Here is a 26,765-nt window from a genome sequence, read left to right on the forward strand (position 1 = left end):
AAAGTGCTTATCATCAAGTTTTATTACATGAGGATAGTAGGGACCTCGCAGCATTCATCACTCATGATGGCTTGTTTCACTTTAAGCATGTCCCATACAGTTTAGCATCAGCCCCCAGTGCCTTTCAAAAGATGATGTCTCTGACCCTTAAGAACCAATCAGGAGTACAGTACTATCTGAATGACATCATTGTGTTTGGACAGATGCCAGCACAGCATGATGAATGACTATAAGCCAGTGTATAGGGGATGCAGGATTAAAGTTGAACCTTTCTAAATATGTGTTCAGACAGACTGAGCTACCTTTCCTGAGACATTCCATATCATAAAATAGATTAAAACCTTATCCAGACCATGTCAGAGCAAAAAGACCCCACCACCTAAAGATATGCACTCCTTTTTGGGTCTTGCATCTTGGTATGCAAACTTTGTGCCTGATTATGCGTCTATACTAGAACCTCTGTGTCTGCTACTCTGTGGATCTACAACCAGGACTTGGGCATCAGCTGCACAAACCAGCTTTGAGACAGTGAAGTCATTGATTGTACATAGCCCAACGCTGGCCTTATTTGACCTAGCATTACCTACCATTGTGACTACAGATGCCTCTGATTATGGACTTGAGGCTGTTCTTAATCAAGTTCATGGAGACAAACAAGAAAGAACAGGTGTATTTACATCCAGAACATTACAAGGGGCAGAAAGATCATATTCTACAATTGAAAAGGAAGCACTTGCATGTGTATGGGCTACAGAGAAATGGCAGACATACTTGTGGGGTTTCACATTCACATTATGCACTGACCACAATCCTCTGACAACCTTGCTCACATCAAAAGGTTTGGAAAGAGCAGGAAAGAAAATTGCTAGGTGGTCTGCTAAGCTGTTGGCTTGCATGTACAAAATGGAGTACCAGGCCTAGTACTGAGAATGTGACAACAGACTGTTTATCCTGGCTACCTCTGCCATCCTCAGACAGTGAGCACGAGGATGATACAGAAGTGGTTGCTCTCATTGCATCTGCTCTAACAGCCATTTCCAAAGACCATCTTACAGCTGCTTGTTTATCTTGTCCAATACAAGGCAAGTTGTGGGATTTCCTCACAGGGAAATGGCCATGCCACATGCGTAATGTGGATCAGACTCTGTTGCCTTTCTTTATGATACTTGATGAATTGTCCCTACATGATGGTCTTGTAATCTGTGGTACTAATTGTCTCATTGCCCCACCAGAATTACAAGCAAAACTGATACAATTGGCCCATGATATGCATCAAGGAATTGTACGAACCAAGTAACAACTATGTGATTTGTATTGGTGGCCTGGTATGGATAAGCAGGTTGAGGATACTATTAAATGTTGTGTGCCTTGCGAGCTTCATGACAAGATAGCAACTATGCATGTGCCATTATTACAGCCTATCCCACTTCCTGATTCAGCTTGGGAAAAGTTGTCCATCAATATTGTGGGACCATTTGAGAGGGGACCTGCTGATTGTTGTTATGCCATTAGCCTTATAGACTATTTTAGTAAGTGGCCTGAAGTGGCTTTTACATCCTATGCTACTTCTGCTACTGTTATCACATTCCTTTCTTCAGTTTTCAGTAGAGAAGGAGACCCAAGGGAACTGATCTCTGATAATGGCACTTGGTTTACTTCTGTAGAATTTGAGACTTTCCTATCAGAAAGGAATGTTAGACATGGGCACTCATCAGTTTACTATCCACAGGCAAATGATGAGAAAGAACATTTTAACAGGAGCTTGAAACGAAGTCTACAAATGGCTGAGCTAGAAGGTAAAGCATGGATATCATAGATATTTTACAAGTTTATAGATCTATACAGCATGCCACAACACAAAAGTCCCCAGCTGAATTATCACATGGATGAGAGATGCACACTAAACTGAATGTTGCTGGACTACAAATGCTTAAGTCAGATGCTTCCCTACAGTCAGACATGACACAAATAGTACCACAGAAACAACAAAAATATAAGAAATATATAGATTGCCGAAATGGAGCCAAGGGACCAGGGATACAATGTGATTCATTTTTACGGATCAGGAAACTAGGCATCCTGTGGAAAGGGGAACCATGGTTCTCATTGCCCCTCAAGGTACTCAACAGGGTAGTGAAATACACCTATAAACTGTCAGATGGGCGAATATGGAATGCCTGGCATCTGGCTTCTATTCAGTATGACCCAATTTCCAGTGATCAGATTGGGGAGGCTACACATCTGGCCCCTGATCATGGTGATCCAGCAAACAATATTACTGATCATCCAGTTCATACTGATTAATCTAACAGATTTTCCCAAGCACAAAATTGCCAACCAGAACTCCTGCCTGATCAACAGTTTCAATGCACCAGGTGACCACCTGTATGGGTTAAAGACTGTGCTATGTAATTTTTAAAAAATCCACTGGGGTAAAAAATATTGTTGATTCTCAATTTGTTATTCTCTGCTGTTTTAGATATATGTTTGATTGGGTGGCAGGCAGGAACTTTTGTTAGATAAAGGGGATATGTGATATTGTGCTGTGAATTGCATGTTAGGATTTGTCGTAAAAGACATGAAAAGGTGCTGGGAGGAATAGAACAAGAAGGGTGGGGTTGGAGTGTTTTTGAAAAAGAGTGGAGTTTGGTAGTTAGTTTCATTTCTGGATGAGTTGCTGGAATAAAGAAGATTCAAGCATTAGTCTCTGGACTTTCTGAATTTCCTACAATACAACAGTGGTGTGTAAGGGTGAGAAGTGCAGGATATATATCTTAATACAGTAGGGTCCCACTTTCCGGCTCTTCGCTAATGCGGCGGTTTTGAATTGTATCCATGTTCCATATGTTCGGCACTTGTTCTGTTTTTGTGGTGATTTTGCAGCATGATGCGAATTGATGGCGCCCGATGCCCTGAGCGCGTCGTCACAGCTTGGAAACGTTCCTTTTTTAAACTACAGTTGGGCTGATGGGAGTTGTAGTTGAAACAAGGAACTTTTCCAAGCTCTGATGATGCGCTCAGCAGCTGAGCCTGAGAAGAGCATTGGGCGCCATTTTACAGTATTGTCGGTGATTCAGTCTGATTCAGCAATTTGTGCAGGTGAGGGAGAGGACGAGCCAGGGAGCTGGCGGTAGCGAGCGAGCAGGCAGGGGGGAGAGCAAGCGGTCAAGGGGGAACGATGACTTCAAGCATGTGGAATACAGCAGCTTACTCCAACAGCTTTGTTTGGTGGTGATTTGTTGTAGCAGTTTTCCCACCTTGTTTGCCGCGTGTCGGCTCCTGCCGACCGGCCTTTGCACGCTGTGCATAGGCGCCTGGTGGGGGGTGCATGAGATCCTTTTTTTGTCATGGCTGAGTCCACCCTCAGCAAGGAGGGGGGCTGTCCATTCGGCTGGACCTTGCATTACCATCAGCTTTTGAGCAGGAGCTGCTGCAGTAGCCTGCTTACCTGCCCACACCTTGCTTTCTCTCTTTGAGGGCTGTATGTGTGAGGCTCTTGCCCAGGAGGGGGGTAGTTTGCGCAACTGGCTTTTGAATGGCCCTGCTGGCCTTGTGCTAGAGCAGCGCTGGTAACCTGGTGCTCTCCCCACAAATACTCTTCCTCCTGTAGGCAGGGCATGCATATTTTAACTAGCCGCGACTGCTGCTCAGGAAAGAGGGGGTGAGTGGTGCTGGTCCTTCTAGTGCCTGAGGGGGGGCGGAGGGTGAGCGAGTGAGCAAACAGGCAGGGGGGAGGGTGAGTGGGCAAGGGGGGACGATTGAGGGAGGCAGTGGAGGGTGAGCGAGCGAGGGGGAGGATGAGCGGGGGAGGCGGCAGTAGTGAGTGAGTAAGCAGGCAGGGGGGAGAGCGAGGGAGGGAGGTGATGGAGGGCAAGCGAGCAGGCCCTGCAATCCATGGCAGGGAGCTTGCCGTGGAAGGGGAGCACTACTCCCCCACCATAATGAGGGCGAGTGAACGAGTGAGCGGGGGGAGAGGGCGATGCACAGAAAAGCGGAACATCAATCAGCTGTTGCGCAGGGAGCTTCAGGGGCCAAGCGCTGTCAGCTCGAGCTCCCCGTGCTACAGCTGATCGATGTTCTGCTTTTCAGCGGTTTTCGCTTTTCGGCGGGGGTCTGGTCCCTAACCTGCCATATAAGTGGGGCCCTACTGTATATAATATTTTCCTATGGCTGTCATCAAGCTGTAGTCATTGATGACAGTTTTCTAAATACTGTAGGGTCATTACAGCAGTGGTAGGCTAGGCAGTGGGTGGGTTGGTGAACAGCAGATGGGTTAGTGAGCAAAGCAACCGGCAGGTGGATGGGTAAGCAAGCAAGGCAGAGATTGGGGCAGGCAGGTGAAGGCAGCCCAGGTGAGTGAGCCGTGGAGGAACAATCATGATAGGCTGGGGCATCTCCTCAGCAGCCATCCTGCTATGCTGCTGCCACTGCCGCTACTGCCTACCTCACCAATGAAGCATGAGGAATAGGGAAGCAGGAGGTGGTGGGAAAGCAGGATGGTTACTGAGGAGCTGCCCCAGCCTGTCCTTGAGGAGCTGCCCAGCCTGTCCTGAGTGTTCCTGTCCTGCTTAGCTTGGCTTGGCTGCCCACCTCCACCTTCCTCCTGTGCTTCTCTCCTCCTCACAGGAGAATGAAGGAAGGGAGCCTGGGTGACCTGTGAGGAGGACTGGAAAGGAGCCTTGGTGACCTGTAGGGAGAGAGGGTGGAAAGGAGCCTTGGCAACATCAATGCTGCCAGCATCTAATTTCTTCAAATGACACAGAGAAGCCACTTTAAACCTTGTAAGGCTTTGCCAAGTCTCACAAGATGTCACTAAGTCTCACAAGACTTGGGAGAGGCCTATATAAGGGTTCACCCCATTTGGCCCAGCTTCAGTCTGTGGGTGACCATTCACCCTTCCCCTCCCTTGCATCTGCCTGCTTGTCCAGCCAGATGCTGGTAGCCACAGAGGGCCTGGCTGGACAACTGCCCACTTTCTCCTTTCTTTGAATTGCTGAGGCTGCTGTACTTTGATCAAAAGAGAAGTGACTCACCAACTGTGCTCCACAGCCAGTAGCACAGGCTGCAGGGGTGTGGCAGGTTGCTGGCCTAGTCCTGGAGTGTCTGGCCAAATGGCTGCTAGAGACAGGAGCTGGAGTGGCAATAGCTGGTGAGAGAGATGGTGCTATTCTGGTGGTATGCCTCATGACAGGGTTGGCTCTCTGCCCACTTCTTAGCCAACTAACTGGTTGAAAAATGTCCTGCTAAGATCTCTCACACATTGGTCCAGTCAAGCAACACTATCACCAGAGTAAGTGAAACTATAACATCTAGTTGTAACTTCCAGATTAATAGACACAATATTAATCATGTAATGAGGAGATAAAACTGGTATTTCCTGCTAGAGAAGCAGAATTGCTTTCTAATATGCCACTGAATTCTGAAGTAGTTTTAAAGACTCCATTGAAATCCTCAGTGCAGAACTCTGGGGCAGTAGTCCAGGGTCCCATGCAACAGAATAAGCAGGAAGGCTAAATGTAGAAGGTCTGGCTCACCATATTTTGAAATAAGTGAAGTAGTACACATCACCATCACTTCTCCCAGGCATTTGGTCAACTGCAGTGTTTTGCCTTTGTTGTCGTCAATGTGATTCTTCAGGTTTTTATTTTCTTAGTGTACTGGTGACTGCTGTGTTTTTAACGCAGTATTTTTTATTATGTTTGAAAATTTACTGGAGCCTGTTTTGTATTAGGTGACTAATCAATCAATCAATCAAACATATTTTGCCCTGAATGAGACATAAGTCCAAAATCTAAAATTACCTAACTGTACCAAATAAAAATTTCTCAGCCTTCTACAGTTCTTGGTAAAAGTCACTGAATGTCTCACTTGTATGTAACAAGGCTGTAGTTGCTTCCCATACCACATCGATCTACCATGGCAACTGATCTCCAGAGAAGTTGTTGCCAACATTCATCACATACTGTTCTCAAATTTTCTGCTTGTTACCCCAGCCCCTGAAATCTCTACATAGAGGAGCCTGCTATTTTGGCTTTCCTTTCCCTTGCCTTGGCCACCTTTCCTATGATTCTCTACCATTCCAGTGCAGCCTCTTCCTTGGTTCCCCAAGCTTACCCAGTCTAATGTGACTCCTCTATCATTTTCTTCGGTGGAACTACTATAGGCCCTTGCTTTAGCAAAAACTGTTCTTTCCCTATTGGTCTGGGTATCATTGATACTTGACACATAAGAAGACTGCCTGCTTTTCAAACTTCTCTTTGTTGAGCCCTTATTATTCCCTCAGCCTACCTGCAACGTAGGGATGGGGAACATCCCCCCTGAGGTCTGCATTCCAGAGCCAAATGTGGACAGGACTAGAGCTGCACTTCATTTATCATCCATCCCACGCTGGACTTTCATACTTCACTTAATTTGGGAGGACAGGACACCAAATGTTGTTTGTGCTGGCTGGCAAGGAGAACGATGGAATAGGCCAGCAAATCCACGTGCAGATCCCTGCCTAGCAGCTATACTGACCTTGAGGGCTGTGAGTTTTGTCAGGACTGGGAAGGGAAGAGGAACACCAGCTGTGCAGTTTCCACTTTCTTTTGTTTGTTTTTTGCTATGTTGCTATTATGGACAAGGGGTGGGAGGGTCTTGCTGTGGATGCTTGTGGGCAATACTTCATACCACTCAGGGTGAGAGCCTGCATGGATTGGAGAGTGGGGGTGAAAGGTATTAAGCTGCTCAGGAGTCACAGACTGAGAGTCTGCTGGCATGGAGTGGGGCCCTCTTTGTGTGCAAGACAGAGGGGGAGTACTTGGACTGCTATAGCTGGAAAATGGGGTGGGAGCTGTTGCTATGACCATTAGTTGTTTAATATGTTTGAACGGTACTGTGTTTGGTTTTGTCTAGGTTAAATTGGAAGTTTTACTTTTTGTCCTTATTGTAATTTTGTTTGCCTGCTTTCTGACAGAATTGTTAATTTGTTTACTGGTATGGATGCAAAAGAAATTAGATTCAGTTCGCATTTAAAGCAGAATTTATCAAATCACACTTTTCAAAACAATATGAAAAACAATATGGCTGTGGAAACACAGCCATCCTTCAAAATTTGCACTTATTCAAATTTTGCAATACAGTTCTCCAACCAATCTTTACAAAAATTCATGTACTAGGAGAAAATGTGCATAAAAATGAATATATGTGAAAATAACATACAAAAATACTTTATATAAATAGCTGGCATAAATGCCTACATTTGTCAAAACTGCATTCAGAAACGTATTTAGTAGAAATTCACACTAAAATGCTAGCAAACTTTCATGAAAATGAGCTGAGGTGAGTGAGAGATACCAAAGCAACAAAAAAAGCTTTCTTTAGGTACATCCGTAGTAAAAGGGAAAAGAAATGATGGTACAGCTACTTAATGAGCATGGCAAAATGATAACAAATGACAAAGAAAAGGCAGAAGTGCTCAATTCCTACTTTGGCTTAGTCTTCTCCCAAAAGAGGGTCTATGATATTCCCTCCTGGGAAACATGAAGTTGAAGGGGCAGGATTGCACCTTGAAATTGATAGACAAATGGTCAAGGAATACCTAATCAATTTGAATGAGTTCAAATCTGCCGGGCCTGACAAACTGCATCCTAGCGTATTGAAGGAACTGGCTGAAGAACTCTTGGAACCACTGTCTAATATCTTTGCGAAATCTTGGAGGATGGGTGAATTGCCAAATGATTGGAAGAGGGCTAATGTCCCTATCTTCAAAAAAGGCAAAAAGGAGGAACCTGGGAACTATAGACCAGTCAGCCTGACATTGATCTCTGGGAAAATTCTAGAGCAGATTATAAAGTGGTCAGTCTGTAAGTGTTGAGCCTCCGCTCCCCCACGAGGGCCAGGGAGGGGGAAGACATGAACAGGACAGTAAGCACCTTGAAAACAATGCAGTGATTATTAGAAGCCAACATGGATTTATTAAGAACAAATCCTGCCAGACTAACCTTATCTCATTTTTGATTGGGCAACCTCCTTGTAGACTGTAGGAATGCTGTGGACATATCTCGAATTCAGCAAAGCTTTTGACAAAGTGATATTCGGATTAGCAAGCTAACTAAATGTGGGCTGGATGGAACAACTATCAGGTGGATCCACGGTTGGCTACAAAATTGTACTCAAACAGTGCTTATCAATGGTTCCTTCTCAAACTGGGGGAGGTAACAAGCGGGGTACTGCAGGGCTTGGTCCTGTGCCCAGTGCTCGTCAACATTTTTATTAATGACTTGATGAGGAGGTGCAGGGGATGCTTATCTGGTTAGGCTTCATCTTGAATACTATTGTCCCGTTCTGGACACCACACTTTAAGAAGGATGCAAGACAAACTGGAACAGGTTCAGAGGAGGGCAACAAGGGTGATCAGGAGACTGGAAACAAAGCCTTGTGATGAGAGACTGAAAGAACTGGGCATGTTTAGCCTTGAGAACAAAAGACTGAGGAGAGATATGATAGCACTGTTCAAGACTTGAAAGATTGCCACACAGAGGATAGGCAGGATCTCTTCTCGATCATCCCAGAGTGCATGACATGGAATAATGGGCTCAAGTTGCAGGAAGCCAGATTTTGACTGAACATCAGGAAAAACGTCCTAACTGTTAGAGCAGTACGACAATGGCACCAATGACCTAGGGAGGTGGTGGGCTCTCCAACACTAGAGGCATTCAAGAGGCAGCTGGATAGCCACTTGTCAGGTATGCTTTAATTTTGATTCCTGCATTGAGCAGGGGGTTAGACTTGATGGCCTTATAGGCCTCTTCCAACTCTATGATTCTATGTTTCTTTGAGGTTGTTTTTTTTTAAATCGCAAATTGTTGCAGAAACGTGGAGAACTGAACAGAAGATTTTAAAAAATGAGAAACTGAGAGAACCAGAATTACAGATCTTTCCATCCCTATTTACTGGACCTGTTTATATGATTTCGTAATTTTTGTATATTTTTTCAGTTTATCTTTATTACTTTGTTCCTCATTCTGGGATTGAAATGATTAAATAAAGAGCAGACAATAAACCCTGTAAATACATAAATAATAATAATCCCCCACAATTAATAGCCATCTCAGATCATCCCAAAGCAGTTTTCCCCTTTCCTACACCATTACCCAACCATATCACCTGATTTCACATACACCCCCAACCATCCTTGAAAGTTTAAAGTAATATTTGAGTCCAGAACAGCACAAATAATTCAACAGGCTATAAATAGAGTCTTAAATAATTTACAAATGTGCACACAATCAACTATCTTTCATTAAGCAGAACAGGAGAATATTACAATAAAGAATTTGAAGGATTAAAAAAACCCAACTAGCTCTTTGCACATTTTCATAAGCTCTTAGGAAATCAAATGGACACAGGCAATCTGATGCATCATCATGTATAGATAGCAGAGTTAAGACAAATACAAAAAAAATACATACTGGGATATGTTGTATGTATATATCCAAAATAAACATGCTTACACAGAAGCACGTTCCACTGAATCAGTGGGATTAACTTCCAACTATGTATCTTTAAGACTGAGCTCCACACTTGCAATATGACTATATCTATGCATGTGGGGTTTTTGTTGTTGTTGTTAATTTCCAAGAACAATGATGAATGCAAAGCACATTGCACATTAAAGTGATATGGAAATGATAAAATAACATTGGAGTTATTATTCAGATATGAAATGATACTGCTCTTAGTAGGTTATGCTAATAAACCTTTATTAGCAATAATAAATCCCATTTTCCATAAGCAATATAAATCTCAACTGAAGGATCATCATCCAAAGTACTCTGATAATGTAAGAGCCCAAGGGCAAATGAGAGTTTATTGTACTCAAAATCTGTAATACAAATAATTGGCAAAAGGATAAACTGAAATTTATAACTGGTATTTTATTTATAAAAAGAAAGGAACCAGCTCTCGGGCCTCCTTATAAGCTTTCAATGCCAAAAATTCAAGGGGTTAAAAATGGAAATGTCCTGCCTTCAAGTCGATTCCAACTGAATACTGAATATTCCTATGAATAGAGTATTCATGAGGCTGAGAGGCAGTGACTGGCCCAAGGTCTCCCAGTGAGCTTCATGACTATGTGGGGATTTGAACCCTGGTCTCCCAGGTCGTAGTCCAACACCTTAACCATTACACCACAACTCAGTTGTAAAAGAAAGACAATTCTGTATGTGGTGTAAAACTCTTTTCTAATCATTCCTGGCAAGTGCAGAGAAAAATACAGTCAACTAATACTATAATAGGGGAGATTCAGATTCCAAGTCCCTAGCCTGGCTTCTTAAAAGAAGTATCAACACACCCAAGGAACTCCAACTCTGATCAAACATTGAAGCAAGTTCTTCTCCAATTGTGAAAGTAATTGGGAGACATCAATCTAGTTAAGCATTCTATAGTGGGTCTGTCTTTAGGATTGTTCCCTCCCTGTGATGTTCCTGTATTAATGTATATATGGTAAGTGCTGTTTGTATAGAAGATACATGGTAAGTGGAATGAAAGAGGAGGGGGGAGTAAATGAGCAGTAGAATGCTGGATGATTGGCTGAGTGTTAGGATGGCTGAGAGTATAAATGGAAGGATGACAGTTGAATCTGGGTGGATGTTGGTGGGTTTGAGAGGTGTTTGAGAGGTGTTTGGAGCTGGGTGTTTGGAGGTGGATGTGGGGAGAGTGTGGAGTTCGGATTAATACTAAGACAAGTATCACAGGAATAGATGAAACCATATGCTTATGTGCCTTTATAAAGTAATCTTGTTATTTCTAATATTTAATAAACACTATTTTGGTTTACCGGAGGCCTGATCCTTGGCTGGGGAATATACAGACCAGAGGGGAGGGCAAGGTACTTACCAAGGCTGAAGGGAAACTGTAACAATTGGTGGTAGCGGTGAAGGGAAGAATATAACACCACAAGTATCCAGAGCAACCCAGAATTATATGCATTCTATATAGATCAAAGGGATTGGGACAGCTTAAGCACGCAGTCACAGAGGTAATCTGATTGAGAGAGACTCAGGCAGAGTCTCTGGGAATACTGGTTATAGGACGTGACTGGTGGTGCTGCCTAGCAGGGGGATCTGGTGAGGTCTGTGCTAGAGCGGAGAGAGAAACCATAAAAAAGGACAGTCCGGACTGGTGGAGTCCCTGGTGGTGCCTAGTGACAGGCAGTAGCCACGAGCAGGTAGGAACCTGACAGGGAGAGCCAGGGAAGGGCGTCACCCCCCCCATTCCAGCACATTCCTGTATATCAGCAATATTTTGAAAAGGTGCAAAGAGGAGCTGGATGAGTGCTGTCCTTTAGATGGTAAGACTAACAGAGCAATCCAAATGCTAGGAAACCAGCAGAGAGGGGGCTGGTGGAAAGCTCCGTGGGATTCTCCTCCCGCACAGAGGCTGAACGCTGGCTCCGTGGGAGTCGTGTGCACAAGCCAGTCAGAAAGAGACGGCTCTGACAAACAGGCCTCCTGGGGAGTAAGCGCTCCCTCTAGGTCATAATGGGAAATAAATAAAATTATTTTATTGTGCTGGCCTTTTGGCCAGCAGAGTTTACGGAGAACTGGGACCCAGGGGAGGGATCTGAACAGGAAGAGAATCTTGCTTAAATCCCCCCATGGCTCCTCCCCCCCATGTTCCCAGAATGCCCTATTTTTGGGGCCTCGGCTGGCTTCTGCCAGGTTGGCCGTCCCCAGAGGCACTGGCAGGCTTCTTGTGGTGCCACCAGGAGGGCTGCTGCTGGCAGAGGCTGGCATAGCTGGGAGCCTGCTGGTGCAGCCCAGGATCCACGGCATCCAACTCACCCCAGGTGAGTTGGATTGCACCCTAAGGCAGCAAATGCATTTCATCATCCACTTCACAGTCACAGGGCTGAGCTCTGGCAATGAATCAATGTTTTAGAAATAACTCATGGCTCAGTATAGGCCTGGATGTAAGAAGAATTCTAGATCTGTGGTGGGGAACCTGTGGCCCTCCAAATATTGCTGGACTACAGCTCCCATCAATCCCAGCCAATATGGGCAATTGTCAGAGGACCAAATCTCCAAACAATATCAGGAAAACCAAAAGGTTTCCCATTCCCAGTTGTAGATGTCTGGTTAGACATTTAATTAAGCCTTTTCCATTTCTCTTCACCAACTATTTAGCTAATATGCCTGGAACAGCCTCTCTGAACATTTTCATGATTTTACTTTCTTCAAATACTTCCTCAAAACTCAGCTTTTCTGTGATGTCTTTGATACAACCTGTTAGTCTTTATCCCTTACTGAAAATGAATCTAAATATGTGTAACTAGATTTAGGGTATTTCTCCCGTGTTTACCCTCACTTCCATTATCCCACTTTCTTTGTGTTGCCTTCCACTATGTTAAATTTATATCGTAAGCTTCCAAGGGCAGTGGACTTGTCTTAGTGCTATTATTTTGAAAAGTACCATGCACTCTGAAGACATATTACTCCTCATCTAACATTGTAATAATGACTGGTACTAGTATATTTTACACTAACTGTGAACAATTACATCAAGTATTTTTATTATTGGCTAGATTTCTTTTTGCAGAATTTTCTGTGTTAGATTTTCTTTTGTATTTTGGGAGTGATCCAGATCCCTATCACTTCCTTACTTGATCCATTCCCATGTATTGGATCCCACTGCTTCTAAACCACTTCGTTTGTGTGGAGAGCTACACTTGTGCAAGGGATGTGCACACATATTTTTTAGTTTATATATATATATATATAAATTGATTAATTAATTACAAATAACAGTAATGATAAATTACAATCCATATACACTTAATTCATTAGCACCTTATACAATAATTCAGTGAGAGAAGAAAAAGAAAAATATACAATTTCATCTGTACCTTTAACATTCATTAGAGGTTAAAAAACAAAATAAAATTTATCCTTCCAACTCATCTATATTATATCATCATGTCAAATGTTAATTAATATATACTGTTACCTCAAATAACAGACTCGGTTATCACTTTCTTTTTTACAAGTATCTAATCATACCACACTGAGGTATATCTCTGTGGATATCTTTGATGACAGATCCTTTAATGTTTTTGAAAATACATTTAACAAAGCAAGCTCCAAGTCTGGCTGAATTATTTGATGTATAATTTTAGAGATTTCTTGAAAATTCCCCCTCTCCAATAATCTTGCATCTCTTTGCCGTCCTGCCACATGTATTGATATGGCCCTGCTACCCAACAACCCCTCCAACACTTTGGGGAACTGCCCGGATTCATATTAAGCGTGGAATTAAGCACCATCCAGGAAAAAGTTTTAATGACATTTATCGAGTGTGTATCAAGATAAATTTGTAAGGTGCACTTTCACAAAATACCTGTCATTCATCTTCTTCTGTTTGAAATTCAGAGTTCCTTTCCCACCAGATCTGTAGTGAAAGAATTATTCCCATAATGTGCCTCCACTAAGGCCTGATAAGTCAAGAAATTAGATCCTTAGAATCTGTTTCTTCCTCTGCCGTTAACTTTTCAAATCTTGTGAGTAATCTAGAGGCTTGTTCATGAATCACAGATCTGGTGAGAAACAAACCCAACTGATAACCAACCACAGCATTGCCTGACCCAAATGGGTCGTGATCTCTGCTATTAAGGGATTGTTCCTAACATAGAAATCCCACATTTTATAAAGAGTTTTGGCCTTCCAACTGCCAATATCATAGCCTTTACCTTTTTCCTGAAAAGCAGGATGGAACTTTAGGGGAATTAAGGAGGAGATTCCCAGAGTTAAGAGGCCTGCACGTTTCTTCCAGACCTGAAACATCGCCAAAGTTGTAAATTAATTCTCTATCCATGAGCACATAGTTTTGTATGTCCCTGTGTTTTTAAGGTTTATATGGTTTGTGAACAGCCTTTGTGGAAGTATATTGGCTGTGGTTTCTTTTGTGGTTGTGAATGATTTATTTCTTTCCTTTCATGAGAGCTGAGAATTAACAGACATACAAATATTCAGTAATACACACACACAGAGCTTGGGCATTTTGGGGTGCATTTCCCAGGGTACTACTGCATACACATTATCTTCTACCTGAGCAGTTTCTATTGCTATTGGTTGACTTGTTTTCAGGGCCAGCGCCAGGCACGACTGGGCCCTTGGGCACCAGCCTACCCTGGGCCCGCAACACTGTAGCCCAACACCCCCCTCCCATACAGGTGTCACTGAGCTAATAAGCCCGCCCACATGCTCCACCTACTGCTCCTATCATGTGAATGACATGCACGCATAATGTACATGCCTGCTATCAACCAAGATGGCAGCATCGGTATCCCCTTAGAAAAGCCCCCACTGCCATCTTGGATGATAGCGGGCATGTGCGCACAGTGCACATAGCATTCACACTAATGGGAGAGGCAGGTGGGGAGTGCAGGCAGGCCTATTAAACCCTGCACTGTCTGTATTGTGTGTGGGGGGGGTGCCTGGGAGCTCCCTCTCTATGATCTGCTGCAGGTTGGGTTGCAGGACCTGATGCTGCCATGGATCAAGGAATGAGAGTGCCACCTTCCCACCCTAAGGAGGGGCCCTTTAGGGGCCTCTCTGGGCCACAGGGCCCCTTGGCGCTGGCGCTGCTTGTTTTCAGTTAATTACATGAATAATGACTCTTCATGTGAACAAAGATTTTTAGATTTAGGTTCTAAATTAAATATCAGTATAGTATTCAGGCACACAAGTTTATACCAATCCCTTAAGAATCGTCATCAGCCATTGGTGGTTGAATTTATATAACCAGAAAATTGTTCCACTACTTTAACTCACTATTATCCAATAAAATAGGCAAAGCAGGAAGAAGTTGGGGAAGGAATAGATTGCATCAATGCTCCCCTCCCTATGCCTCTGCAGGACATTTTAAGAAGCATTATGGAAACACTTTCTTTATGCCCTTAAATAAAACACTACAAATAGTTGACAATGGTCCAGTGGAGGCCCCTCACTAAGGCAGGTGGGGCACTGCCCATCCTAAAGCCCCAAACCTATAGCCCAATCCCTTCTCTGTTCCTTACAATCATGTTCAGTAAATTACCTATAGCCCATTGCCATTTCTCTGTTCCTAATCAATACAGTACCTCACATTTAGAGACACTCTGGACTTGTTTCTGTCCATCTTCTGTTCTGGCTAATTATCTTTGGATAGCATAGCCAATCATAATAATTGCTATGGTCCCACCCTGTCTCCAGGAGTAATAATAATAATAATAATAATAATAAATTCAAATAGGAATGGCTTAGGGAGTGCAGGGGTTCCCCTGCACCTCCATTTTGATTTCATTTCCCATAGAAAAACTCTAGCCAATGAGGACTCCTCAGAAATCCATAGCATTAAGGCAGAACTATGAAGAGCCTCCCCAATGCTCAGAGGCATGTATTTCAATCTGTGCCAATTTGAGCCAATCAGTTGCATGCATTTTCAAGCTCTTGTTGCTCTTGTCTGAGGCTGAGTTACTTTCCCCTCCTTTTGCATTCTGATTTTTTCATAGGCGGGACTGGGCCCTATTTATTGAAAGAGGGGGGACAGGAAAGAAGATCCTTGGTGGAAAGCTGCCTCTAAAAATGTTTGGCTGGCATCATAAGGTGGTAGTGGTGGTGGTGAGAATCTGTTTTCTTCATGGGCTGGGCTGTGCCAGGACTTTTTTATTGTCAGTGGGGGGGTAGGGAAGGAGATTATTGGTGGCAAACTGTCTCTAATAAAATGTTTTGCTGGCATCATGGGGTCAGGGAGAGTTTGGTTTCTAAATGGGTGAGACTGGGCCTTTTTATTGCCGGGGGGGGGAAGAGGAGATTCCTGGTGGCAAACTGCCCCAAAATTTTTGGCTGCCATCATAAGTGTGGGAGTGGGGTAAATGTGTTTGAATCTGGTTTCTTCATGGTCTGTACCTGGACTGGACCTTTTTTATTGTCAGGGTGGGAGAGAAAAGAGATTTGTGGTGGCAAACTGTCCCAAGAATAGACTTGGGTGTAGGGGGAATTTACCAAAAGACTATTGTATGGAGGAGATAGAATGTGTAACAATTGTTCCTTCATGTCTGACTCTCTATGAGAACCTAGCAGGCCAGGCCCTTTAAGAGACTGCAAGATTTTTGGCTATATTCTTTGTTTTCTCAAAAGTAGTTATCTACTTGGAATGCTATAGCCTTGGAATTTGAGAGGATCTTCTATCCGTTTATAGGCCAAGTGCCACCTGATAGGCTTAACTTTGTGAGGTAGAAAGTATTAATAAACAATAAGACCAATACCATGACCATTACTACAAGCGTGATTGGTGAGACTGTTGTTGAGAATCAGCATGTAGCAAATGGAGCCTTTAGGTACTTAAGTCCCCAAGAGATTTTTGCCCAAGTGAATTTTGATGCAGACCTTAGACTGTTGAGCTGCTCCATACCAGCTATCAGCTGGGGTCTTTCTATACTCCTTCACCTGGAGTTCAACAACCGAACAGAGAAAGTAAGCTCAGTAGATTATGCATTCTTGTATCTCTTTGGAATTTGTCCAAATTTTGACAAAAATTTGTCAAGAAAAAAGGGAAACTAAACTATGGCCCACAGACTGGTATATCCCACTTCCAAAGAAAGGGGATCCCAGAGAATGCAGTAATTATTGAACTATTGCCTTAATATCCCATGCAAGTAAAGTAATGCTCAAGATTCTACAACAAAGGCTCTTACCATATATGGAGCGAGAAATGCCAGACGTCCCAGCTGGATTTAGAAAGCGAAGAGGCACCAGAGATCATGTAGCAAACATACGTTGGATAATGGAATGGAGCAAGGAATTTCAGAAGAAAATCACCCTGTGCTTTATAGATTACAGCAAAGACTTTGACTGTGTAGAGCATGAAAAACTATAGAATGCTTTAAAAGAAATGGGGGTGCCACAGCATCTGGTTGTCCTCATGCGCAACCTATACTCTGGACAAGAGGCTACTTTAAGGACAGAATATGGAGAAACCGATTGGTTCCCCATCGGAAAGGGTGTGAGATAGGGCTGTATTTTATCACCCTATCTGTTTAATCTGTACGCAGAACATATCATACGGAAAGAGGGATTGGACCAAGTTGGTGTGAAAAGGGGAGGGAGAAATATCAATAAATTAAGTTATGCAGATGATACCATACTATTAGCAGAAACCAGTAATGATTTGAAACGAATGCTGATGAAAGTTAAAGAGGAAAACACAAAAGCAGGACTACAGCTGAATGTCAAAAAGACTAAAGTAATGACAACAGAAGATTTATGTAACTTTAAAATTGACAATGAGGACATTGAACTTATCAAGGATTATCAATACCTCAGCACAGTCATTAACGAAAATGGAAACAATAGTCAAGAAATCAGAAGAAGGCTAAGACTGGGTAGGGTAGCTGTGAGAGAAGTAGAAAAGTTCCTCAAATGCAAAGATGTATCACTGAACACCAAAGTCAGGATCATTCAGACCATGGTATTCCCGATCTCTATGTATAGATGTGAAAGCTGGACAGTGAAAAAGGCAGATAAGAGAAAAATCAACTCATTTGAAATGTGCTGGAGGAGAGCTTTGCGCATACCATGGACTGCAAAAAAGACAAATAATTGGGTGTTAGAACAAATTAAACCAGAACTGTCACTAGAAGCTAAAATGATGAAACTGAGGTTATCATACTTTAGACACATCATGAGAAGACATGATTCAGTAGAAAAGACAGTAATGCTGGGAAAAACAGAAGGGAGTAGAAAAAGAGGAAGGCCAAAGAAGAGATGGATTGATTCCATAAAGGAAGCCACAGACCTGAACTTACAAGATCTGAACAGGTGGTTCATGACAGATGCTCTTGGAGGTCGCTGATTCATAGGGTCACCATAAGTCGTAATCGACTTGAAGGCACATAACAACAACAACTTTGCCTGCTAGTGTATTTAATAAAATCTTTTGACTTCCACTTGCCTGTGTGTTCATTGCCTCTGAATCCACAAGAACCCTTGTCTCTTGGCAAGACACTGGGTTGGACTGGACCTTTAAATTTTATTTTTATTTACTTAAAAGTATCTGAATATTTAATATGGGCTTATGAAAGATAATTAACTCCCATTAGGTACAGAGTAAGAAATTATTATAATAATTTAATTATAACAAGCTTAGCAATACTTCCAAGGGAACCAGATGTTTATTTTGTTTCTATGCCTAGCACTGTCTTTCACAATGGGGTCTGGCGATGTGGAAAAGAGCAGGAGAGTAGTTGAAAACACAGACATCTTGGTAATCCAATTAGTAGGACATGTGTGGGTTGGTGCACACTTCCAGCCCCCTTTGAGTAAGGGGACAGAACCTGTGTAGATGTGGTTGATCAAAAGGAGAAGGAATTTTCAGTTAAGCAAATCCCTGATTTTATAAAAACCAAGAAACTTAGAGATACCTTGTGTGAATGTCTGAGTCCCCACACCAGTGGAATCCTGGAGGAACTTGTGGAACTTCCTGCTACAGTATTTAGAACTGATCATATGGTATGACATACTCCTTTTTCTAATATTTTGGCTTCTTGTTTTTCCCACCTACCATATGTTTTTCTCTGAGCAATTGGAGCTTACAGTTTACAGGATTGGTGTTTTTTTTTATTAAAAAAAAGCTCTGTAAAACTTTAGCCAATGACTTATATCAATGATAGTTGAATATACTGCTGGGAGGTTCTGTCTGCATACCAGGGAATATGCCAGGCATAGCTTAAATAAAATATAATATTCCTGAACATAATTTTTGCTGTTTTCTTCATAGAAGCAACAGTCCCACATATATAATGGAAGAGGTATGATTTAGCTGTAGTAACTAACATAATCCTATTCATCTTATTTAGAAGTAATCCCCACTGTGTTAATTTAAGTGGGTTTAGAATTGAACCCTGGTCTTACAGGTTCTTAGTCCAACACTGTAACCATTACACTTATACAATTACAGTTGCTCATTTTAAATGTTTTAATTTAAAAATATATTATTGAGTTACTCAGATGTGTCTTTTATTTTATTTTTACTCTTCACTTTAATGGTTCTTAGACTCATAGAATTGTAGAGTTGGAAGGGGTCTATAAGGCCATCGAGTCCAACCCTGTGCTCTATGCAGGAATCCAAATTAAAGCATACCTGACAGGTGACTATCCAGCTGCCTCTTTAATGCCTCCAGTGTTAGAGAGCCCACCTAGGTAATTGGTTCCATTGTCGTACTGCTCTAACAGGCAGTTTTTCCTGATGTTCAGCTGAGATCTGGCTTCTTGCAACTTGAGCCCATTATTTCGTGTCCTGCACTCTGGGATGATCGAGAAGAGATCCCGGCCCTCCTCTGTGCGACAACCTTTCATGTACTTGAAGAGTGCTAGCGTATCTCCCCTCAGTCTTCTCTTCTCCAGGCTAAACATGCCCAGTTCTTTCAGTCTCTCCTCATAGGGCTTGGTTTCTAGTCCCCTGATCATCCTTGTTGCCCTCCTCTGAACCTGTTCCAGTTCATCTGCATCCTTCTTGAAGTGTGGAGACCAGAACAGGACAGTATTCAAGAAGAGGCCTAACCAATGCCGAATAGAGGGTAACCAATACTTTATGTGATGTAGAAGTTATACTTCTACTAATACAGCCTTAAATAGCATTTGCCTTTTTTGCAGCCACATCACACTGTTTGCTCATATTCAGCTTGTGATCAACAACAATACCAATATCCTTCTCGCATGTAGTATTGCTGAGCCAAGTATCCCCCATCTTATAGCTATAGGTGTAGAACTTTGCACTTATACCTGTTAAATTTCATTTTGTCCAGAGTTCCATGTCAGGCTGACTGGTCTGTAGTTCCCAGGTTCCTCCTTTTTCCCATTTTTGAAGATAGGGACATTAGACTTCTTCCAGCCATCCAGCATTTCACCCAATGATTTCGCAAATATATTAGACAGTGGTTCCAAGAGTTCTTCAGCCAGTTCCTTCGGTTCTCTAGGATGCAGGGATCTGCTGGGACCATGGTCCCAAAAAAGTAAGGGTTTTAAGACCCCCCAAGTCCCTGGACAACTACACCCCTGTAGATTGGTTATAAAACAAAATAAGCACAACATATTTTTACAAGAGCAATTCACATATTTGACACACATGCAGAAATCAAGTTGAACAGGAGCTTTGTGATAGAGTATAATTCATAGGATAAATTTGAGTAAGCCTGTAAAACACCCAACATTGCATGATAACAGTGATATGTGGCACATTCCAAAAATCACAGTGACAAAAAAAAACATGGGCTATATGGTGGCAAATATAAAATTAAAATATATATTAATATGCTTCCTGCGTCTGGTTTTTTCCATCTATTTTTCTAGTCCTTTTTGAAATTCTAACTTCACAATAAATTCCCCCTCCTCTGTACTACATTTTCTGTATCCATTTGCATTAGATAAATTTCCCTCTCAGAACAAATCAGTATGTCAGTTGTAATTTTTCCCCAATCATGTCCATAAAAAGTTTGGTTTGAATAAATTAGTTTTAAAACTGATTTTCCTTAAAGTATTGCAACTTTGAGATTGTTGCTGCAATCCTCTGTCACATCTCATGGCATGGAAGATCCAGCTTTCACTGGGAAACACCAACAAGTATCTGTAAGGTAAACATTCCTTCCTTCAGTGAAATTGTTTGATGTTGGCAAAGGTTACAGCAACAGAGCTGTTTTTCAAACAAAGAGTTCAGCCCTTTATTGCTTAAGTGTTATCACATCCTGGCATATGGCACATGGCATATGAAGAAAATCTAAATGTTTTCCCCTTCTGTCTAATCTGGAGGCCAGCAAGCCTGTAGAAGTGAATAAATGTTGAAATTGCCAAGAGTTCAATGAAATACAATAATTTCTGTAGTTCTAGTATAACTGGTAATAGGAATATACTGTAGGTTATGAACTTTAACATGCAGAGTCAAAGATTATGAAGAAAGAAGAGGTCCCTCCTATGGTTGATCAACTCCAGTTTGGATTGCTGCAAATTCCTCTGTCCAATAAAACTAATAAAATAAAATAAAATGACAGTTTCTTAGAAAAACCTGTATCTGGTATAGCTCCAATTTTTCTTTCCCTACACCGTAGCAGATAAAAACCTGATTTTGCTTGGGGCAAAGGTGAGATGCTAATTACATTCTGTAATCAAATGAAACCTTAAGGCAAGCTACAAATGCTCAGCCTGCCAGCAATCCTTCATAAACATATTTCAATTACACTTTGAAAGTAATTTAAGGGGGAAAATTGTTTCTCCAAGGCTAATATTTTGGCCTTTGAAAGATTGCATAGCAATTGCAAAATAGCATTAAAGATGCCCTGGGCCAAAATATTATGAAAGCATTGAAGGCACAGCTGCCAAAGGTACTGCATTATCAGCAAGCAAGCATGCTTGCAAAGATATCTCCATGTCCATATGAACTCTATGGCAAGGAAAGGGAAGAGAACATCTGCTACACTTGGAGCTTATAAACTTGTCCTTTGGTTGTTTATATACAGCTTGTTCTTTCTGAAGATCTCAAGTGAACTCCCCAGGATGTAAAACTACAACATATACACTTTTATCTTGGCTGCCTGTGTAAACTTGCTACAGTTGTCAAGGGGGGGATTAAGAAATATGTTTTGAATTATTAAATGCAATAACAATAACCGTAATATACAACACTGAGCAACTCATGTCTCAGTAACCTGAACAGAAACACTTTCAGTGTGCTGTGACATTACATCATAAATGGCAGAGATTCCCTATACCCAACCCAATCAGCCATTTATGAACTGCAATGCATACCACACTGAAGGTTGACAAATGATAACAGTTAAATACACACTTTTATTTTAAAAAATCTTCCTCTCCCAATAGATTAATTACATGGATTTTACCTGAGGTATGACTTTCTTATTTCCAGGTTTCTTATAATTGTCCTTTAAATTTTCTAGAAATTTTGATTCCCTTTGTTGCTTCACATGAAAGAGCTGAGGATAATGTGGATGGCTTCAGGCACGCCAATAAAACATAATAATGAGAACAAATATCACTTGCATATTCACTTTTTGCATTGATGGAACCAGAACTTGGAAGATTACTTTTAAAAAGTAATAAATTACAGTTACAATTACATGGCCCAAAAAAGTAGTAATTACTGTTACAATTACAATTGCTCTGAGAGTAACTGATTACTTTTCCTCCAAAGTAATCACTGCAATTACATTTCAGTTACTTAAAAAAAACCCCAAAAGGTGCTGGCCTTGGCTGCTGCACATCTAAGTAGCCCAAAACAACATTAAAAATAAACACACACACATACAGAGGTAGTAGAATAATTCTTTTTATCCATAAGATAGCAATGGTGGTCTCTCCTCTAGTAAGGGAGGTGAGGAGGGAGGCAGAGGCCACTACTTAGATCTTTGCACGTCAAACCAAATGCAACCCCTCCCCCCACTCAGCCAGCAAGCATAATCACTTGCTCACTTATCCACCTCCCGGACCCTGCCCTGCCACCAACTAAGGGACACTCACCCAAGTGAACATTTTCCCCTGAGACGCAAAAAAATTAAAACACTGCAAATGCAGCACAGTAGCCAGAGAGGGTGGTAGAGGCAAACACAGTGTTCACACACACCACACCACACCACACCACACACACACATGTTGTCATCTTTCACCTCCACAGTTCTTTATCTCCATTCTGCTCCTGCCTCCTTCTCCTCCTTTATCCATGTTCTTGCCCTCCGCCTCCTTTTCCCCTCCACTCCATTCTTCACCACCACCAATTCAACAATTGTTTTCTCCACTTCATCCCGTCTCACTCTCCACCTCCTCCCTTGTTGCGTCCTACCCACCCACAGAGCATGACGGAAGAGCGATAATGCACAGAAGCCCAATCTGAGGCACATTACAATTACTCCTCAAAAGTAATAAAATTACTCCTCGTTCTATTACAATCAAAATGTGAAGGAATTACCCACTCATTCCTCAAAAAAGGAATGAATTACAAGTAATTTGTTACTTGTAACGAATTATTTCCAAACTCTGTATGGAACATGTGTGGGGAACTTGTACATCCCCATACAGTGAAGCACTTCAGCTGTCCCTACATATAGAGGTCATTAATGCATGCCTCTCCTTTTTGTATATTGTATTGAAAATTCAAAAGAAGTTGCAAGAGTCAGTTCTTTCTTTTTTCATATAACATGCCAAGCCACTGTACAGAGACCAGAGAAAAAACTGTGAATGGAGGGGTGTCCTATTTGCCATCCTTGGGAACCCTTAGGAAACTCGCCAAGCCAAACCTAATGTAGTCTGGAACTGGGTGTATGGAGAGCAGCTGAATGGTTGTGAGCAGCCTGAGGAAACACCATCAACTTTGTGCCTGCCCATAAAAGCAAGGCTAAAATGAGAAACTAGTGTGATGTCAGCAGTTTCCAGGAACCACGTTTGTTGTTCAAGTTTGTGGGTGAGCTGTGAGTTTGTTTGAGCTCTGAGTGAGAGCCAGGGTGGATGCATGGAGTCCTAGGTGAGAGCCAGGAGGCTGAGAGGAGAGGTGTGTCAGAAGGAGAAGGAATTGTTATTGGTCTATGTTTATTGGTAATGTGCAAGAATGTGAAATTTGTATATGTAACATTATATATTTTTGTTACATTTGTTGTTTAAGTTTTCTCTACACTACTTAGAGATATCTTTAAATATTTAGTGGTATAGAAACGGTCTAAATAAAAACTAGTCAGCTGCCTTGTAGAGATTCCAGAGAGGTTTGCCTCTGACAAGCCAATGATCCCTCTGAAATTCCCCACTCTGCTTTGGGATTTGTCTGAATGTGATGTACACCCCTACTTCTTGCACTAGAAAATGTTGCCAGTTAAGATGTTTCTTGCTTTTCACTTAGTCCTACTCTGTCCATATGTTCCATATGGCCCCCTTGCCACTCTCACTCCCCTTACATTGCTCACCAGAAATCTCCCAATAAAGTGACTCTTTAGAGCAAATGCTCTTCGAGGACACTACTCCTGTGCTCAGCTTAGGGAGAACATTTACAGAACCTCCTCTGTGAATAGGATGTTGACTCTTCTGTCTAAACAGAGTGATTCTCCATGCTGCAGAGCAAAACTCTTCTGAAACAGAGGGGAGTTCCTTAGGCAGTTTGTACTAAGTTTGTCATTCACTCAAACAGGAAAAAAATGTAAATTCCACAGGGTACAACTAAGGCCCTGGACATTCCTAAAGTAGTTAATTGGATCCAAGCCATTATGTTGACTTATTCACAGTGTCCCTTTTATAGAAATGCAATGTTAATTTCTTAAGGATTGAATGGCCTGGGAGGGACAAAAGACATCCAAGCTGGATTTAGAAAGGGAAGAGGCACCAGAGATCATATCGCAAACATACATTGGATAATAGAATGGACCAAGGAATTTCAGAAGAAAATCACCCTGTAGTTTATAGATTACAGCAAAACCTGACTGTGTAGATCATGAAAAACTATGGAATGCTTTAAAAGAAATGGGGGTGCCACAGCATCTGGTTGTCCTGATGCGCAACCTATACTCTGGACAAGAGGCTACTGTAAGGACAGAATATGGAGAAACCAATTGGTTCCCCATTGGAAAGGGTGTGAGACAGGGCTGTATTCTATCACCTTATCTGTTTAATCTGTACGCAGAACATATCATACGGAAAGAGGGATTGGACCAAGCTGATGGAGGTGTGAAAATAGGAGGGAGAAATATCAATAATTTAAGATATGCAGATGATACCATACTATTAGCAGAAACCAGTAATGTTTTGAAACGAATGCTGATGAAAGTTAAAGAGGAAAACACAAAAGCAGGACTATAGCTGAATGTCAAAAAGACTAAAGTAATGACAACAGAAGATTTATGTAACTTTAAAGTTGACAATGAGGACATTGAACTTATCAAGGATTATCAATACCTCGGCATAGTCATTAACGAAAATGAAGACAATAGTCAAGAAATCGGAAGAAGACTAGGAGTGGGGAGGGCAGCTGTGAGAGAAGTAGAAAAGTTCCTCAAATGCAAAGATGTATCACTGAACACCAAAGTCAGGATCATTCAGACCATGGTATTCCCGATCTCTATGTATGGATGTGAAAGTTGGACAGTGAAAAAGGCGGATAAGCAGATAATTCATTTGAAATGTGGTATTGGAGGTGAGCTTTGTGCATACCATGGACTGCGAAAAAGACAAATAATTGGGTGTTAGAACCAATTAAACCAGAACTGTCACTAGAAGCTAGAATGATGAAACTGAGATTATCATACTTTGGACACATCATGAGAAGACATGATTCACTAGAAAAGACAGTAATGCTGGGAAAAACAGAAGGGAGTAGAAAAAGAGGAAGGCCAAAGAAGAGATGGATTGATTCCATAAAGGGAGCCACAGACCTGAACTTACAAGATCTGAACAGGGCGGTTCATGACAGATGCTTTTGGAGGTCGCTGATTCATAGGGTCACCATAAGTCATAATCAACTTGAAAGCACATAACAACAACAACTCCTCATCACATTTTGTATGAGGGAAAAAAAACAGTCCCAACTCCTTGCATGCTGGGCATGCAAAAGGGAGTTTATGAAAACTTTTCATGCTTTAGGCTGTAAGGCTGCTTTTGAAAACATGATCGCAGTGCACAGTTATGTACATTTAAGATTTCAGTTTCATTGAGATCCTGTGTGGTGTAGTGAGGATAGAGTGTTGAATTTGGAACAGAGAAACTCTGTTTCAGCAATGAAGCTCACTGGGTTGGGTAAACTTGGGCCAATCACTCTGGCAGCCAAACCTACCACACAGGTTGTTGTGAGAATGAAAGGGGACAGGCAAAGAATCTTGTATGTCACCTTCAGCTCCTTGGAAGAAGACTGGAATAAACATTTAATAAATAAATAAAATGAATCAGCAATGTTTAAGTGTTCAAAATACTATGGATTGTGTCAGCTCTCTTCCTTGTGTTATTTTCTGCATCCTGAAGTCAAAACAATTCCAAAATCCCCAATCTGTACTGGCTATTGAAGAATGCAGTTAATACTAATTGCTCACTTCTGAGTTGAAACTGCTTGTTGTATTAACACTAGATGTTATAGCAAGTCAGTTGTTTCACCACATTTCTTGGGGTGGATCAGTTGACATCCTTTCTGACTAGGCTACATATAGTTTTAGCAAGGGTACTTGTTCAATCACTTGTTCAATGTAGTAGATTTGGAAAATCTTGGATGGCAACATCCTTTAAGTTAATCATGTTTTAATTTCTACAGTTAAAAAGCTGATCCATTTGCTAAAACATGGTTGTCGAAACTAGAATGAATAGGTGTTTCCAGTTTGTTTGTCATCAGTATAAATGCCTCCAGGTATTACAGAATATGTGAGCACAGTAAACAACCCCTTGGGTGCAGTAATTTCATAGCAGTATACTCAATACTTGCATGAACATATTTTTTCATTAGTGGGTCCTATTAAATACTTATACAGTCACTATGAGAGTTAAAAATATTCTACTAGGTGCCTCAGATTTTTTTGAAAATTAAGGTGCCAGGATATTTCAAAGGCTTTGTCATACAATTCTCTTATGAACTTGTTGATACTGGCAACTGAAATTAAAGGTTACACATGGTAATGTCCATCATGTGTGTGATAATGCAGATAGGGTTTTTTAATATCAGATTTATATTGAGATTTTTAAGAAATGGCATGGTATAGCCTAAAAGAAGCTTTGAACCCTGAA

General features: G+C 41.7%; 1 protein-coding gene across 1 annotated transcript in view; it reads right to left on the reverse strand.

Annotated features, from left to right (window-relative positions):
• The window catches only part of MID1 (midline 1), a 363,233-nt gene that overhangs the window by 262,732 nt on the left and 73,736 nt on the right, over positions 1–26,765 (reverse strand). The window lies entirely within an intron of this gene.

The sequence above is a fragment of the Rhineura floridana genome, chromosome 5 (genome assembly GCF_030035675.1).
Source record: "Rhineura floridana isolate rRhiFlo1 chromosome 5, rRhiFlo1.hap2, whole genome shotgun sequence".
NCBI classification, from domain to species: Eukaryota; Metazoa; Chordata; class Lepidosauria; order Squamata; family Rhineuridae; genus Rhineura; species Rhineura floridana.